General features: G+C 39.0%; 1 protein-coding gene, 1 long non-coding RNA gene and 1 pseudogene across 2 annotated transcripts in view; 2 read left to right on the plus strand and 1 right to left on the minus strand.

Moving 5' to 3' along the window:
• CATSPERT (catsper channel auxiliary subunit tau) overlaps positions 1–17,507 on the plus strand; it is a 130,710-nt gene that overhangs the window by 101,826 nt on the left and 11,377 nt on the right.
• Positions 1–17,507, minus strand: part of LOC113629560 (uncharacterized) — a 53,981-nt gene that overhangs the window by 32,835 nt on the left and 3,639 nt on the right. Inside the window, exon 2 of the long non-coding RNA XR_003436606.1 lies at positions 11,913–11,945. This is a non-coding gene — a long non-coding RNA (uncharacterized LOC113629560). The remainder of the gene's footprint in view (positions 1–11,912; positions 11,946–17,507) is intronic.
• On the plus strand, positions 6,844–9,367 carry LOC113629548 (WASH complex subunit 3 pseudogene; annotated as a pseudogene).

A 17,507-nucleotide genomic window follows, 5' to 3' on the forward strand; every position in this document is an offset into this window, starting at 1 on the left:
AAATATCTAGGAATAAACCTACCTAAGGAGACAAAAGACCTGTATGCAGAAAATTATAAGACACTGATGAAAGATATTAAAGATGATACAAATAGATGGAGAGATATACCATGTTCTTGGATTGGAAGAATCAACATTGTGAAAATGACTCTACTACCCAAAGCAATCTACAGAGTCAACGCAATCCCTATGAAACTACCACTGGCATTTTTCACAGAACTAGAACAAAAAGTTCACCATTTGTATGGAAACACAAAAGACCCTGAATAGCCAAAGCAATCTTGAGAAAGAAAAACGGAGCCAGAGGAATCAGGCTCCCTGACTTCAGACTATACTACAAAGCTACAGTAATCAAGACAGTATGGTACTGGCACAAAAACAGAAATCTAGATCAATGCAACATGATAGAAAGCCCAGAGATAAACCCACACACCTTATCTTTGATAAAGGTCACCTTATCTTTGATAAAGGAGGCAAGAATATACAGTGGAGAAAAAACAGGCTCTTCAATAAGTGGTGCTGGGAAAACCAGAGAGGTACATGTAAAAGTATGAAATTGGAACACTCCCTAACACCATACACAAAAATAAACTCAAAATGGATTAAACACCTAAATGTAAGGCCAGACACTGTCAAACTCTTAGAGGAAAACATAGGCAGAACACTCAATGACATAAATCACAGCAAGATCCTTTTTGATCCACCTCCTAGAGAAATGGAAATAAAAATAAAACATAAACAAATGGGACCTAATGAAACTTAAAAGCTTTTGCACAGCAAAGGAAACCATAAACAAGACGAAAAGACAACCCTCAGAATGGGAGAAAATATTTGCAAGTGAAGCAACTGACAAAGGATTCATCTCCAAAATGTACAAGCAGCTCATGCAGCCCAATATCAAAAAAACAAACAACCCAATCCAAAAATGGGCAGAAGACCTAAATAGACATTTCTCAAAGAAGATATACAGATTGCCAACAAACACATGAAAGAATGCTCAACATCATTAATCATTAGAGAAATGCAAATCAAAACTACAACGAGGGGCTTCCCTGGTGGCGCAGTGGTTGAGAGTCCGCCTGCCGATGCAGGGGACACGGGTTCGTGCCCCGGTCCAGGAAGATCCCACATGCCGCAGATCGGCTGGGCCCGTGAGCCATGGCCGCTGAGCCTGCGCGTCCGGAGCCTGTGCTCCACAGCGGGAGAGGCCACAACAGTGAGAGGCCCGCGTACCACAAAAAAAAAAAAAAAAAAAAAAACCTACAATGAGATATCATCTCACACCAGTCAGAATGGCCATCATCAAAAAATCTACAAACAATAAATGCTGGAGAGGGTGTGGAGAAAAGGGAACCCTCTTGCACTGTTGGTGGGAATGTAAACTGATACAGCCACTATGGAGAGCAGTATGGGGGTTCCTTAAAAAACTAAAAATAGAACTACCATACGACCCAACAATCCCACTACTGGGCATATACCCTTTGAAAGCCATAATTCAAAAAGAGTCGTGTACCAAAATGTTCATTGCAGCTCTATTTACAATAGCCAGGACATGGAAATAACCTAAGTGTCCATCAGCAGATGAATGGATAAAGAAGATGTGGCACATATATACGATGGAATATTAGTCATAAAAAGAAACGAAATTGAGTTATTTGTAGTGAGGTGGATGGACCTAGAGTCTGTCATACAGAGTGAAGTAAGTCAGAAAGAGAAAGACAAATACCGTATGCTAACACATATATATGGAATTTAAGAAAAAAAAAATGTCATGAAGAACCTAGGGGTAAGACAGGATTAAAGACACAGACCTACTAGGGAATGAACTTGAAGATATGGGGAGGGGGAAGGGTAAGCTGTGACAAAGTGAGAGCGTGGCATGGACATATATACACTACCAAACGTAAAATAGATAACTAGTGGGAAGCAGATGCATAGCACAGGGAGATCAGCTCGGTGCTTTGTGACCACCTAGAGGGGTGGGATAGGGAGGGTGGGAGGGAGGGAGACGCAAGAGGGAAGAGATATGGGAACATATGTATATGTATAACTGATTCACTTTGTTATAAAGCAGAAATTAACACACCATTGTAAAGCAATTATACTCCAATAAAGATGTTAAAAAAAGAAAAAAAAAGAATCTGCCTGCCAATGCAGGGGACACAGGTTTGATCTCTGGTCCGGGAAGATCCCACATGCCACGAAGCAACTAAGCCCGTGCGCCACAACTACTGAAGCCTCTGCACTTAGAGCCCATGCTCTGCAACAAGAGAAGCCACCTCAATGAGAAGCCGCCGCACCGCAACGAAGAGTAGCCCCTGCTCACTGCAGCTAGAGAAAGGCTGCGCATGGCAACGAAGACCCAACACAGCCATAAATAAATAAATAAACAAACCAAAAAAACCCAAAACAATGTACTGAAAAACTATAAACCAACGTGGAATCCTAAAAAATATTCAAACAACCCACAGGAAAGTAAGGAAAGAGAAAATAAGGAATGAGAAATAGAGGAAACAAACAGAAAATAAATAACAAAATGGCAGACTTAAGTCCCAACATGTCATTGATAACTGATATGGAAATTTAGTAAATGATAAGTGGTCTAAATACACCATTTAAAAGACACAGTTGAGAGAGAGCAACTAAGATGGCAGAATAGAAGGGCCCAAAGTTCACCTCCTCTCATGAGCACACCAAAGTCACAACAATCTGCAGAATAACCATCGTTGAAGAAGACTGGGGACTTCTCTTATGGTCCAGTGGTTAAGACTCCACACTCGCAACGCAGGGGACCCAGGTTTGATCCCTGGTCAGGGAACTAGATCCCACATGCCGCAACTAAGAGCCTGCATGCTGCAACTAAAAGATCCTGAATCCCACAATTAAAGATCCCACATGCCTCAGCGCAGAACCTGTATGCCGCAACTAAGACCTGGCACAGCTAATTAATTAATTAATTAAAAGAAAAAATTAAAACCTACCAGAAAAGACCCTCTACAGCTAAAGACATAAAGATGGAACCACAATGAGACTGGTAGGAGAGGCGGACTCTAGATATAATCAAACCCCATACCCTCCAGGTAGGTGACCCACAAACTGGAGATAATTATATTACAGAGGTTCTCCCACAGGAGAGTTCTGAGCCCCATGTTAGGACCCCCAGCCCAGGGGTTTGGCACCAGGGAGAGGAGCTCCCAGAGCATTTGGCTTTGAAGGCCAGTGGGGCTTGATTGCAGGAGCTCCACAGGATTAGGGGGAATAGAGACTGCCCTCTTAAAGGGTGCACACAAAATCTCACATGCACTGAGAACAAGGGCAAAAACAGTAGTATGAGAGGAGCCTGAGCCAGACCTACCTGCTGGTCTTAGAGGTCTTCTGGGGAGGCAGGGAGCAGCTGTGGACCACCATGGGGATATAGACACTGGTGGTCGATATATCAGGGGGCATTCATTTGCATGAGTTCTGGAGACAGACATTTTGGCACCAAGACCTGCCCCGGCCAACAGCCTGCAGGCTCCAGTGCTGTGATGCCTCAGGCTAAACAACAAACACAGCCCCACCCATCAGCAGACAGGCTGCCTAAAGACTTCCTAAACCCAAAACTGCCTCTACATATGCCCTGAGACATGACCCTGCCCACTGGAGGACCAAGACCCAGCCCCACCCACCAGGGAGCAGTCACCAACCCCTCCCAGCAGGAAACCTGCACAAGTCTCTAGAAAAGCCTCACCCACCAGGAGGCATACACTAGGAGCAAGAAAACTACAGTCCTGCAGCCTGCAGACGGAGTCCACAAACTCAGTCTGGACACTGCCCGGGGACCAGCTGGCCCCTGGCCTTTGGGTGACGAGAGAGGAGTTCACTGCTGGGACACATAGGACATCCCCTACAGAGGGCCACTTCTCCAAGGTTGAGAAACATAACCAACCTACCACATACATAAAAATACAAATAGTTTACACAAAGGAATATATTTCAGACGAAGGAACAAGATAAAACCCCAGAATAAGAACTAAGTGACATGGAGATAGGCAATCTAACCAAAATAGAGTTCAGAGTAATGATCATAAAGATGATTAAAGAACTTGGGAGGAGAATGGATGCACAGAGCGAGAAATTAGAAGTTTTTAACAAAGAATTAGGAAATATAAAGAACAACCAAACAGAGTTGAAGAATACAATAACTGAAAGGAAAATACACTAAAATTAATCAATAGTACACTAAATGAGGCAGAAGAACAGATCAGTGAGCTGGAAGACAGAGTAGTGGAAATCACTGCTGCCAAACAGAAGAAAGAAAAAAGAATAAAAAGAAATGAGGACAGTTTAAGACAACAGTTCTGGGACGACATCAAGCACACTAATATTTGCATTAGAGGGTTCCCAGAAGGAGAAGAGAGAGAGAAAGGACCTGAGAAAATATTTGAAGAGGTATTACCTGAAAACTTCCCTAACCTGAGGAAGGAAACAGTCACCCAAATCCAGGAAGTGGGTAAGAGTTCCATACAGGATAAACCCAAGAAGGAACACACCAAGACACTATTAATCAAACTAACAAAAAATAAAGACAAAGGTAAAATATTAAAAGCAACAAGGGAAAAGCAACAAATAATATACAAGGGAATCCCCATATGGTTATCAGCTGATTTTTCAGCAGAAACTGCAGGCCAGAAGGGAGTGGCACAATGTATTTAAAGTGATGAAAGGGAAGAACCTACAACCAAGAATACTCTAACCAGCAAGGCTCTCGTTCAGGTTTGACAGAGGAGTTTAAAGCTTTACACACAAGCAAAAGCTAAGAGAATTCGGCACCACCAAACCAGCTTTACAACAAATGCTAAAGGAAATTCTCTAGGCAGAAAATAAAAGGACACAACTCGAAACAAGAAAATTACAAATGGGAAAGCTCACTGGTAAAGGCAAACATGCAATAAAGGTAGGAAATGATCCATACACAAATATGCTATCAAAACCAGCAATCATGAGAAGAGGAGAGTACAAGTGTAGGATATTGGAAATGCATTTGAAATTAAGAGGCCAGCAACTTAAAACAATCTTGGATATATACAGACTGTTATACCAAAACCTTATGGTAATTGCAAACCAAAAATGTACAATAGATACACACAAAAGAAATAGCAATCCAAACACAACTCTAAAGATAGTCATCAAATGACAAGAGAAGAGAACAGAAGAGGAAGGGAAGAAAAAAGACCTACAAAAACAAATCCTAAACAATTAACAAAATGGCAATAAGAATATACATATCAATAATTACCTTAAATGTAAATGGATTAAATGCTCCAACCAAAATATATAGACTGGCTGAATGGATACAAAAATAAGACCCATATATATGCTGTCTACAAGAGACCCACTTATGTGGTAGATATATACAATGGAATATTACTCAGCCATTAAAAAAAGAATGAAATAATGCCATTTGCAGCAACATGGATGGACCTAGAGATTATCATACTACGTAAGTCAGACAGAGAAAGAGAACTATCATATGATATCACTTATATGTGGAATCTAAAAAGATGATACAAATGAACTTATTTACAAAACAGAAACAGACTCACAGATATAGAAAACAAATTTATGGTTACCATAGCGGAAAGCTGGAGGAGGGATAAATTAGGAGATTGGGATTAACATATACACACTACTATACATAAAGTAGATAATCAAAAAGGACTACTGTACAGCACAGGGAATTCTACTCAATTTTTTTTTTTTTTTTTTTTTTTGCGGTACGCGGGCCTCTCACTGTTGTGGCCTCTCCCGTTGCGGAGCACAGGCTCTGGACGTGCAGGCTCAGCGGCCATGGCTCACAGGCCGGGCCGCTCCACGGCATGTGGATCTTCCTCGACCAGGGCATGAACCCATGTCCCCTGCATTGGCAGGTGGACTCTCAACCACTGCACCACCAGGGAAGCCCTCAGTATTCTTTAATAAGCTATATGGGAAAAGAATCTGAAAAAGAATGGATATATGTATATGTATAACTAAATCACTTTGCTATACACCTGAAATTAACACAACATTGTAAATCAACTACACCCCCATTAAAAAATAAAAATTAAATTAAAAAAATAAAAAATAGGGAATTCCCTGGCAGTCTGGTGGTTAGGACTCACTGCTGTCACTGCCAGGGCCCCAGGTTCAGTCCCAAAGTTAGTAGAAGGAAAGAAATCATAAAGATCAGAGCATAAATAACTGAAATAGAGATGAAGAAAACAATAGAAAAGATCAATGAAACTAAACGCTGGTTCTTTGAAAAGATAAACAAAATTGATAAACCTTTAGCCAGACTCATCAAGAAACAAAGGGAGAGGGCTCAAATCAATAAAATTAGAAATGAAAAAGGAGAAGTTACAATGAACACCACAGAAATACAAAGGATCATAAGAGACTACTATAAGCACCTAAATGCCAATAAAATGGACAACCTGGAAGAAATGGACAAATTCTTAGAAACATACAGTCTCGCAAGACTGAATCGGGAAGACATAGAAAATTTGGACAGACTGATCACAAGTACTGAAATTGAAACTGTGATTTAAAAACTCCCCAAAAGGGGCTTCCTTGGTGGCGCAGTGGTTGAGAGTCCACCTGCTGATGCAGGGGACAGGGGTTCGTGTCCCGGTCCGGGAAGATCCCACGTGCCGCGGAGCGGCTGGGCCCGTGAGCCATGGCCGCTGAGCCTGTGCGTCCGGAGCCTGTGCTCCGCAACGGGAGAGGCCACAACAGTGAGAGGCCCGCGTACCGCAAAAAAAAAAAAAAAAAAAAATTACATATATATATATATATATAAAAATTATTAAATGCAACAAGGGTTATATTAATATCAAATAAAGTAGATAGACTTACTTGCAAAGAAAATTACTAGAGATAAAGAGGAATGTTATATAATAATACAAGTGTCACTCCACCAGGAAGACATAACAATACTAAAGTAACAAAGCATGACATTACATGATAGAGCTGAAAGAGGTAATAAAATCCACCCGTGTATTTGGGGATGTCAACACCTCACTCAGTAAATATAGAACTACTAGACAGAAAATCAGCAAGAATATAGAACACCTTAACAACACAATAAACCAACAGGATCTAACTGACACTCTATCCAACAATAGCAGAGTACACAGTGTTTTCAAGTGCCCATGGAACATTCACTAAGATAGGCCACATCCTGGACCATAAAACCAAGTTCAACACATTTAAAATAATTAAAACTATATGAAGTGGTGCTGTCTGACCATAATGGAATATAGGGAGTTCAAGGGATTTGGGGGCTGATCAAGGAAAACCATTTGACCAGGAGGTGGCAGTAGCACACACAGCTTTATTTGAGTGACACTTCGACAGGTTTGCATGTGGGGGAAGTTTCTCACAGCATGAGACCATCTAGAGGCTACCGCACAGAGGCCAATACTCAGAGGGAGAGAAGGACAAGGAAATTCCTAGAGGAGAGGGATATCAGAGAGAGGGTTACATCTCTAGGTGATTTCACTCAGCAGCCTGGAAGGGAGTCTCTGGGTCAGGAACCCCAAAAGGCAGCAGAGTCTTGGGGTCTTTATAACCCCAGGGTTTATTTTACCTATGGCTAGTATATGCTGGGCACAGTTTCTTGAGTATATAAAGCAGGCAGGCTCTAAATAGTTAAAAAAATTTGCTTATTTGGTTGTGTTTAAAATAATTGGATGTGTAGAAATTTTAGTCTGGTGCTGGCAGACTTTTGAGCTAATGGGTCTCAGCCTGCTGTGAATAAGTAAACAACCTGGGGTGGGTGGGGTGGCAATACACGGAGGCCATCTTTGTCTTGCATACAGAACACCGAATCAAATGAGAAATCAATAACAGAAAGACAACAGGAAAATCTCCAAACACTTGGAAATTTTAAAACACACTTCTAAATAATCCCTGGGTCAAAGAGGAGATCTCAAATGGAATAAAAAATACATAGAATAAAAATGAACATATATCAAAATTGATAAGACAGTTAAAACAGCAGCACTGAGAGAAATGTATAGCACTAAATGCATACATTGGAAGAGGAAAACTTTCAAATTAATAAGCTAAGCTCCCACACCTCAAGAGCTTAGAAAAAGAAGGAGCAAAATAAATCCAAAAAGATGAATGAAGGAAATAATAAAGAACAGAGAGGAGATGGATGAGGATGGGCTTCCTCTCATGGGGTCAGGCATAGACCTGACTAAGGTGCCAGCTGTTCAACAGAACAGAACGGTGGCATTTCTAAACCAATTTGTGGTACACAGTGTACAGTTTCTCAACCAATTTTCTACAGTTTGTGAGGAGAAACTGGCAGACCTTTGTCTTTGTATCCAGCAAATTGAAACAACTCTCAATATTTTAGATGCAAACTTGTCATCTATCCCAGGGCTAGATGATGTCACGTTTGAAGTATCTCCTGTAAGTGTCACTAGGATCACAAATGAAACACATTCTGAAACCACTTCAGAGCAATCACAGCAGAACAGTTTACAAGACTCTGGACCACAGGAAAGTGAAGTAACACCACAAAATATCTTAACTGTAGCCAAGGATCTAAGATATGCCAGATAACTCAAAATGGGTGGGTATTCCAGTGATGGCAGTAAGAAACAAAATGATATCGGAAGGACTAGACCCAGATCTTCTAGAGAGGCCAGATGCTCCAGTGCCTGATGGTGAAGGTGAAAAAAATATAGAAGAAAGTTCAGACAGCAAATCTTCTTTTAGTGACTAAGCTTAATTTTATAACAATTACATATACATGTGTTGGTACACATTTACATTCTATAAGAAAGAGAGCCTGAACTTTAACTCAGTCATAAAAACACCACATGGCTACATATCCACCACCAAGCTTCCTCTATGTTAAAAAATAAATAAATAAAGCATTTATAATAAAAAACCCAGAAATCAGTGAAACTGAAAATTTAAAAAAAATAGAGAAAAATCAATGAAACAAAGCTCGTTCTTCAAAATAATCCATAAAATTGCTAAACCTCTAACAAGACTGACAAAGGTAAAAAGAGAGAAGATGCAAATCACCAAAACCAGGAATGAAACCTGATATACCACTACATACATATATGCAACCATTAAAAAGATAACAAGGAAATACTACAAAAAGTTTTATGCTCATAAATTAGAAGAAATGGACCAAGTCCAGAAAACCACATACTAAATCAAGATGAATTAAACTGAATAGTCCTGTAGCCATTAAAGAAATTGAATTGGTAATTTAAAAGTTCCTGGAAGAGAAATGTCCAGGCCCAGATGGTTTCACAGGAGAATTTTACTAACATTATAAAAAAAAAAAACCACTAATTTTACACAACCTATTCTGAGAGAGAAGAGGAGGGAACACTTTCCAACTCATTTTATGAAGCTAGTATTACTCTGATACCAAAACAAGACAAAGACATTACCAAAAAAAGAAAACTACAGACTAATACCTCTCATGAACTTAGATGCATAAATCTTCAACCAAATATTAGCACACCAATACTGTAATGTATAAAAAGAACTATATACAATGACAAATGGTAAGTATTTCAGGTGTGCAAGGCTGGTTCAGCATTTGAAAATCAGTCCATGTAACCTATGATATCAACAGAATAAAGGAGAAAAATCATATGATCATATCAATTGATACAAAAAAAGTTCTTCACAAAATTCAACACCCAATCATGATATAAAACTCTCAACAAGGTAGTATTAGAGGGTAAATTCCTCAACTAGATAAAGAGCATCTACAAGACCTCCATATTACATTATACTTAATGGTGAAAGACTGAAGGCTTTCCTTCCAGGATCAGGAACAAGGCAAGTATGTCTGCTCTTATTATTCTTTTTCAATATAATACTGCAAGTTTTAGCCATTGTAATAGAGCAGGAAAGGGAAATAAAAGTCACACAGATCAGAAAAGAAGAAATCAAACTGTCTCTATTTTCAGATGAAAAAGTTATCTATGTAAAATAGCAAGGAGTCTACAAAAAAAACTACTAGAACTAGTGAGTTGAGCAGTTTAAAGGATAAAAATTCCAAATGCAAAAATCAACAGCATTTTAACACTCAGCCATAAAAAAGAATGAAATAATGCCATTTGCAGCAACATGGATGGACCTAGGGATTATCATACTAAGTGAAGTAATGCAGGCTGAGAAGGACAAATATATGATATTGCTTATATGTGGAATCTAAAAAAAATGATACAAATGAACTTATTTACAAAACAGAAATAGATCCACAGACGTAGAAAACAAATTTACAGTTACCAAAGGGGAAGGTGGAGGGAGGGATAAATTAGGCATTTGGGATTAACATATACACAGTACTATACATAAAATACATAAGCAACAAGGTTCTACCATATAGCACAGGGAACTATACTCAATATTTTGTAATAACCTATAAGGGAAAAGAATCTAAAAAAGAATATACACACACACACACACACACACACACACAAATGAATCACTTTGCTATACACCTGAAACTAACACAACATTGTAAATCAACTATACTTCAATTTTTAAAAATCAGCAGCATTTCTACATACTAACATGAACATGTGGAAACAAAAATTTTAAACACAATAACATTTATAGTAACTCCAAAGAAAACTAAATACTTTTAAATCTAACAAAGCATATACAGGATCTAGATAATAAAAATCACAAAATGTTGATGGAAGAAGTCAAGGACCTAAATAAATACACATACCATATTCATGAATTGGAAAACAACATAGTAAAGATGTCAGTTCTCCCCAGATTGACCTATAGATTTAATGTAATTTCTATCTAAATACCAGCTCTTTGTAAATATAGACAAGATCATTCTAAAATGTGTATAGAAAGGCACAGCTCCTAGAATAGCTAAAATCATCTTTAAAAAGAAGAAAATGGGAGGAATCACTTTACCTAATTAAGGCCTACTAGCTACAGTAATCAAGCTACAGTAATCAAGAGTAAAGATAGTGTGGTATTAGAGGAGAGAGAGACACAAAGATCAATGGAACAGAATATTCCTGAAATAGACCCACAAAAGTATGCCCAACTGATTTTTGACAATGATGCAAAAGCAATTTAATGGAGGAATGATAGCCTTTTCAAGAAGTAGTGCTGGAGCTATTGCACATCCATGGGCAAACAAAACCAAACCTTGACCTAAGTCTCTTACCTAAAATAAAAAACAGTAATAAACTTAAGTGCTGGTGAAATTGCTGATGGGAATTTTTAATTTTATAACCACTCCTGAAAACAGTTTGGTAGTTTCTCAAAACACTAAATATGCAACTGCCATGTAACCCAACAATTATACTCTTGGGCATTTATCCCAGAAAGATTAAGTCTTATGATCACACACACAAAAACACCGTGAACACAAATATTTATAGCAGCCTTATTCATAGTAGCCAAAAAGTGGAAACAACACAATTGTTCTTTAATTGGTGAACAGCTAAATAAACTGTGCTACCTCCATGCCATGGAATAATACTCAACGATACAAAGGAACTTTGATACATACAACAACCTGGATGAATTTCCAGAGAATTATGCTGAGTGAAAAAAAGCCAATCCCCAAATATTAGATGCTATATGACTTCATTTATATGAAATTCTTGAAATTACAAAATTATAAATGTAGAACAAGTTAGTGGTTGCCAGGCATTAAGTAGGAGGTGGATACAGGAAAGAAATGGGTGTGACTCTAAAAGGACATTAGGGATCCTTGTGGAAATGTCTGCATCTTAACTGTACCATGTCAATATCCTGGTTGTGATATTGATATTACATCGTTTTGCAGGATGTTACTGTTGAGGGAAACTGGATAAAAGGTACATGGTCAAGAGTTTAATTTTTTTTAAATAAAGAAAAAGAAAACTTACCTTAAATATTTTTCTTAAGGGTGGTAGTCAGACCTGTATATGACAGATAAAACTAAATTAAGTTGAACAAGATAAATTCAGTGGGTAACCCATAAAACATAGGTTACATAAAATCAACAGACTTAGAAAGTTGAAAGAATCTATCACCTAGGGCAACAGGCTTATAAACTGAAGACATATCAGAGTTCTAGAACAAATTCCTAAAAGTCTAAGCTAATTGCTTCATAAACAAGTCACAAAATCTTCAGAATCTACGGTAGAATAAACTTTGAAGTTTGAAGTTAAAAGAAGAGTTTTTTATGAACCAAGGTAGACAGTGTGTTAAAGAAATGCAGTATTTTGAGACAAACTTCTGGAGTGCTAATCTGAATTGGAAAGGACTAACGTCTCTTTCAACTCATAGCTGATTCAGGTGACAGTCTTTCAATAGTTCCTTTACATTTTTAGAGCCCCTTCATAAATTAAGATTTTCAAGATATAGCTTAATAAGTTTCTATTTAAACCCTGACAATGACAGGATGCTAAATCATTTCCCCAAAGGTCAGGGTGGAAGAAAGGTAGGGGGGATGGGGAATTTAATTTTATCTACCAATGAAAAGCAGTGTTTGTTGATGGTAAGAGAATTAGGAATAGGAAACTAGGATATAGGAAAAAGAGCTTGGATTTTACCGTAAGAAATATCTAGGTTCAAATCCAGATTCTTCCACTACCATGGTCACATAACTTTGGGCAATTTACATCTGACTTTCAGTTTTCTCATCGCAAAATGAGTATACTATCATCTATTTCAAAGAATTTTAAAGGGTTTGGAACATAATAGTCACTTGCTAAATGGTAAGTATTATATTATAGGATAAATATGAGAAGCAGAATTGTTGGATCAAAGTATATAAGCATATTTACTTTTTTTTTTTTTAACATCTTTATTGGGGTATAATTGCTTTACAATGGTGTGTTAGTTTCTGCTTTATAACAAAGTGAATCAGTTATACATATACATATGTTCCCATATCTCTTCCCTCTTGCGTCTCCCTCCCTCCCACCCTCCCTATCCCACCCCTCCAGGCTGTCACAAAGCACCGAGCCAATATCCCTCAGAATGGGAGAAAATATTTGCAAGTGAAGCAACCGACAAAGGATTAATCTCCAAAATTTACAAGCAGCTCATGCAGCTCAATAACAAAAAAACAAACAACCCAATCCAAAAATGGGCAGAAGACCTAAATAGACATTTCTCCAAAGAAGATATACAGACTGCCAACAAACACATGAAAGAATGCTCAACATCGTTAATCATTAGAGAAATGCAAATCAAAACTACAATGAGATATCATCTCACACCAGTCAGAATGGCCATCATCAAAAAATCTAGAAACAATAAATGCTGGAGAGGGTGTGGAGAAAAGGGAACACTCTTGCACTGCTGGTGGGAATGTGAATTGGTTCAGCCACTATGGAGAACAGTATGGAGGTTCCTTAAAAAACTACAAATAGAACTACCATATGACCCAGCAATCCCACTACTGGGCATATACCCTGAGAAAACCGAAATTCAAAAAGCATATTTACTTTTGATAGATACTACCAGATTATCTTTTAAACCAGATTTACTTATTTGCATTTGCGCCCAAAATGTAGGAAAATATCCATTATCTCACAGCCTGGTCATTTTTTGTTAATTTGCTTTTGTTAATTTTGTTTTTGTTAATTTGATGCACAAAAATGATATTCTATTGATTTGCATTTTCCTGAGAATTAATGAGTGAACAGTTTTCATGTGTTTATTATCCATTTGTATTTCTGTTATTTGACTGTTTATAATCTCTGCTCATATTTACAAATTGGGTTGTGTGTTTATGTGTGCAAATGCTTTATGTATTTTGAATAAAAATGCTTTGTTATCTACGCTGTTTGTTATCTGCATTTTTTTTACTTCTTCAGAGTCCTTATAGAAATTTGAACTGTTTATGTGGTCAAATCTGGCCGCTTTTCCTTTGTGGCTGTTAGTTTATATCTTGTTTAGATTATCCTTCCCCTCTTCAAGATTATGTCAGCATTCTCCTAGCTGATTTTCTATGTATACTTTTTTTTTTTTTTTTTTCAGTACGCGGGCCTCTCACTGTTGTGGCCTCTCCCGTTGCGGAGCACAGGCTCCGGACGTGCAGGCTCAGCGGCCATGGCTCACGGGCCTAGCCGCTCCACGGCATGTGGGATCTTCCCGGACCGGGGCACGAACCCGTGTCCCCTGCATTGGTAGGCGGACTCTCAACCACTGCGCCACCAGGGAAGCCTTATGTATACTTTTTTATGTTTAAATATTTAATCCATCTATACTTAATTTTTTTAGTATGAGGTAAAGGTCTATTGATAATTTTGCTGAAGTGGATAGATGATTACCTCAACGCTATTTATTAATTGTTCACATAGTTAACATGTTTTTGTCTGTCAGTATCCCTTCTTGAGGATAATATCCTCAATCCTTGGTGTAGTTGGCAAACTTGACCCTCTGCCTCTGTGGCAACAAGGATGAGCATGTAGTTTGACATAAAAATATTAAGAGGGACTTTCCTGGTTGTCCAGTGGTTAAGACTCCACACTTCCGCTGCAGGGGGCATGGGTTCGATCCCTGGTCGGGCAACTAAGATCCCGCATGCTGTAGGGCGAAGCCAAAAAAATAATAAAAATTTAATTTAATTTAATTTAAAAAGATAAAAATATTAAGACAAGTCTATATAATGTTGATTTCATAAGGAATATGTTAAAAATAAAATAAAATAATAGAATGAGTATGAAAGAAAAGTGTGAAAAGTCAATACTTTTTTTAATAATAGAGTTTAGTGTATGAAATCAACATTGTATGGAATTTCCACTTAAAGGACAAATTAAGCACAGTTTTGGCATTAATATCTCACCTCTTTTAAAGAAGACATACAAATTGGCCAGTAGGCACGTGAAAAGATACTCAACATCACTAATTATTAGAGAAATGCAAATCAAAACTGCAGTAAGTTACCACCCTACACCGGTCAGAATGGCCATCAGTAAAAAGTCTACAAATGGGCTTCCCTGGTGGCGCAGTGGTTGAGAGTCCGCCAGCGGATGCAGGGGACACGGGTTCGTCCCGGTCTGGGAAGATCCCACATGCCGCGGAGCGGCTGGGCCCGTGAGCCATGGCCGCTGAGCCTGCGCGTCCGGAGCCTGTGCTCGCAACGGGAGAGGCCACAACAGTGAGAGGCCCGCATACCGCAAAAAAAAAAAAAAAGAAAAGAAAAGTACCTGTCAGCTCAGTCTGCCTCTGTTTTAAGACATTCTCTCAGAAGCTTCTCCCGACAAGTTCCAATTATATGTAGTTGGCCAGAACCTTGTCACATGGCCACTCCTGTCTTTTAAAGGAGGCTGGAAGATGCAGCTTTTTGAGTAAGGGTTTTTGCCCCTAAACAAATTGAGGTTCTTGAGATAATATGTATTTTGGGAAAGTAATTCTCATTCTCTGTCATAGGGAGCAAAAGACTAGTTAAGAGACTATTGTTGGGAAGAGATGATGGTCGCTTGTGCTACAGTGGTAGTAGGTGGTGGTCGGATATGATTGGATACTTGATATATTTTGAAGCCAGTAGCCACAGAACTTAGTGCTGGGTTATATATGAAAAGAAGAAGGTGGAGAGATAGGGTGACACAGATTTCTGGTCTAATAATTCAGTAGATGGTAGCATCATTACCTGAGATGAGGAAAAACAGAGAAAAGCCAAGGTTTTGTGGTTTTTTTGAGGGGGAGGGGAGCAGGGTGGTAATCTAGAATCCTATTATATATACATTAAATTTGACAAGCCTATTATATAGCTAAGTGGAAATCAATAATACCCTTTTAGATATTTCTGAGGATACTATTTAGAATCTTTTCCAAGGGTCATCCTCCCCCTACATTCTTCAGAAATAGCTCTATTTACTCTGGGGTTAGTTCTGTTTATTCTTATTGATCCTTCACTTACATGTACTGATTTTCCTCATATCTGATGAGCTCTGTTGGCTCACTTTATATTTGTGAATGAAGGAATATGTTGGTTGTATAGGTATTCCCTGTGTGACAGGCCAGCTTCCCTGGAGGGTATATGGGGATGGAAGAGGGCAGGCAGGATGGCTGGAGACCCTACAGCATTTCCAAAGAGCCAGTGTATTTCTCTCCTGAATAGAACTTTCTTTCCTTCCTTTTTATCCCCCTTCAGTTATCTGATGTGAAAATGTGAGTGGCTGTAAGCTCTGCTTCGCTGCTGTGCCAAGGCTCAAAACTCATAGAGGGTCCCCACCTAGGCAGATTGCACATTTTCTCAGACAGCAGTTTTGATCTTGCTTGTTTTGTTGTTGTTTGTTTTGGTGTTTGGTGAGTGACTGGGGAAAGACAATACTGCCAGCAATGTATGCTCTGTTTGCACTGAGAAAGAGAACAGTGATAAAGAAGGGTCCAAGTGATCCAGCTGTTCCAAATGCAGCTTTTTAATGCTATGACAATTGCACCGTCATCTGATTCTCTTTGTATATGTTGACCTTGAATTTATTGCTTCTCAGGCCTACCTGATTTCTGTTATTTAAAGCTCTGGTTTTCTTTCTTTCTTTTTTCTTTTTATTAATTAATTAATTTATTTTTGGCTGCGTTGGATCTTTGTTGCTGCGCTCTGGCTTTCTCTAGTTGTGGCGAGCGGGAGCTACGCTTCGTTGCGGTGCCGGGCTTCTCATTGCAGTGGCTTCTCTTGTTGCAGAGCACGGACTCTAGACGGCGCAGGCTTCAGTAGTTGTGGCATGCGGGCTCACGTGGGCTCTAGAGCACAGGCTCAGTAGTTGTGGCACCCGGGCTTAGTTGCTCTGCAGCATGTGGGATCTTCCCGGAACAGGACTCGAACCCGTGTCCCCTGCATTGGCAGGCGGATTCTTAACCACTGTGCCACCAGGGAAGTCCCAAAGCTCTGGTTTTCTTGATGGGGGTTTTCCATTAAGTCAATCCATCTGGTTTCCTATTTTCCAAACTTTCTCAACTTTCTGGATCTTGGTGTGTTACCTTACTGATTTCTAGTATTCCAATGGGATTTGTTAACCAAAATTTCAGAAATGGAGACCTGATTGAAATAAAAGGTGTTTATTTGAGGTTTGTTAGGACTGCAGCCTGGGAGACACATATTCAAGCACTTGAATTGTGTTCCACTGGACTACAAAATGGGGGAGACTTATAAAGGCAAAAACTGCAAGGTTACATTTAGGTACATGAGTTGTTTATCAAGAATTATGATTGGAGCAGCCAAGCAGTAAGGGTGCTTGTTAAGTAAGGATTGGTTGGGGTCTGAAATGGTTGCATAATTACAAGGGGAGACCTTAAGACCATAAGTTTGCAGCTGGCAGGTATTGTTCTGAATACTGCTGGTGGTGTCCTTGGGTCTGGTACAGTTCAGAGAAAGTTCAGGTTTTCAGTGGTGCAGAGACCACTGAATGAGACCAGATTTTATCTGAGACAAGATGCTCAATGGCCACCTGACTCTGTTTTTGTATGCCTGAACCATGATTACTCCGTTATAATTTCAATTTGTCATCAGATTTTTATTTCGGAAA

Source organism: Aethalodelphis obliquidens, unplaced genomic scaffold (assembly GCF_003676395.1).
Source record: "Aethalodelphis obliquidens isolate GAN/ISIS:26980383/991018 unplaced genomic scaffold, ASM367639v1 scaffold2, whole genome shotgun sequence".
Classification (NCBI taxonomy): Eukaryota; Metazoa; Chordata; class Mammalia; order Artiodactyla; family Delphinidae; genus Aethalodelphis; species Aethalodelphis obliquidens.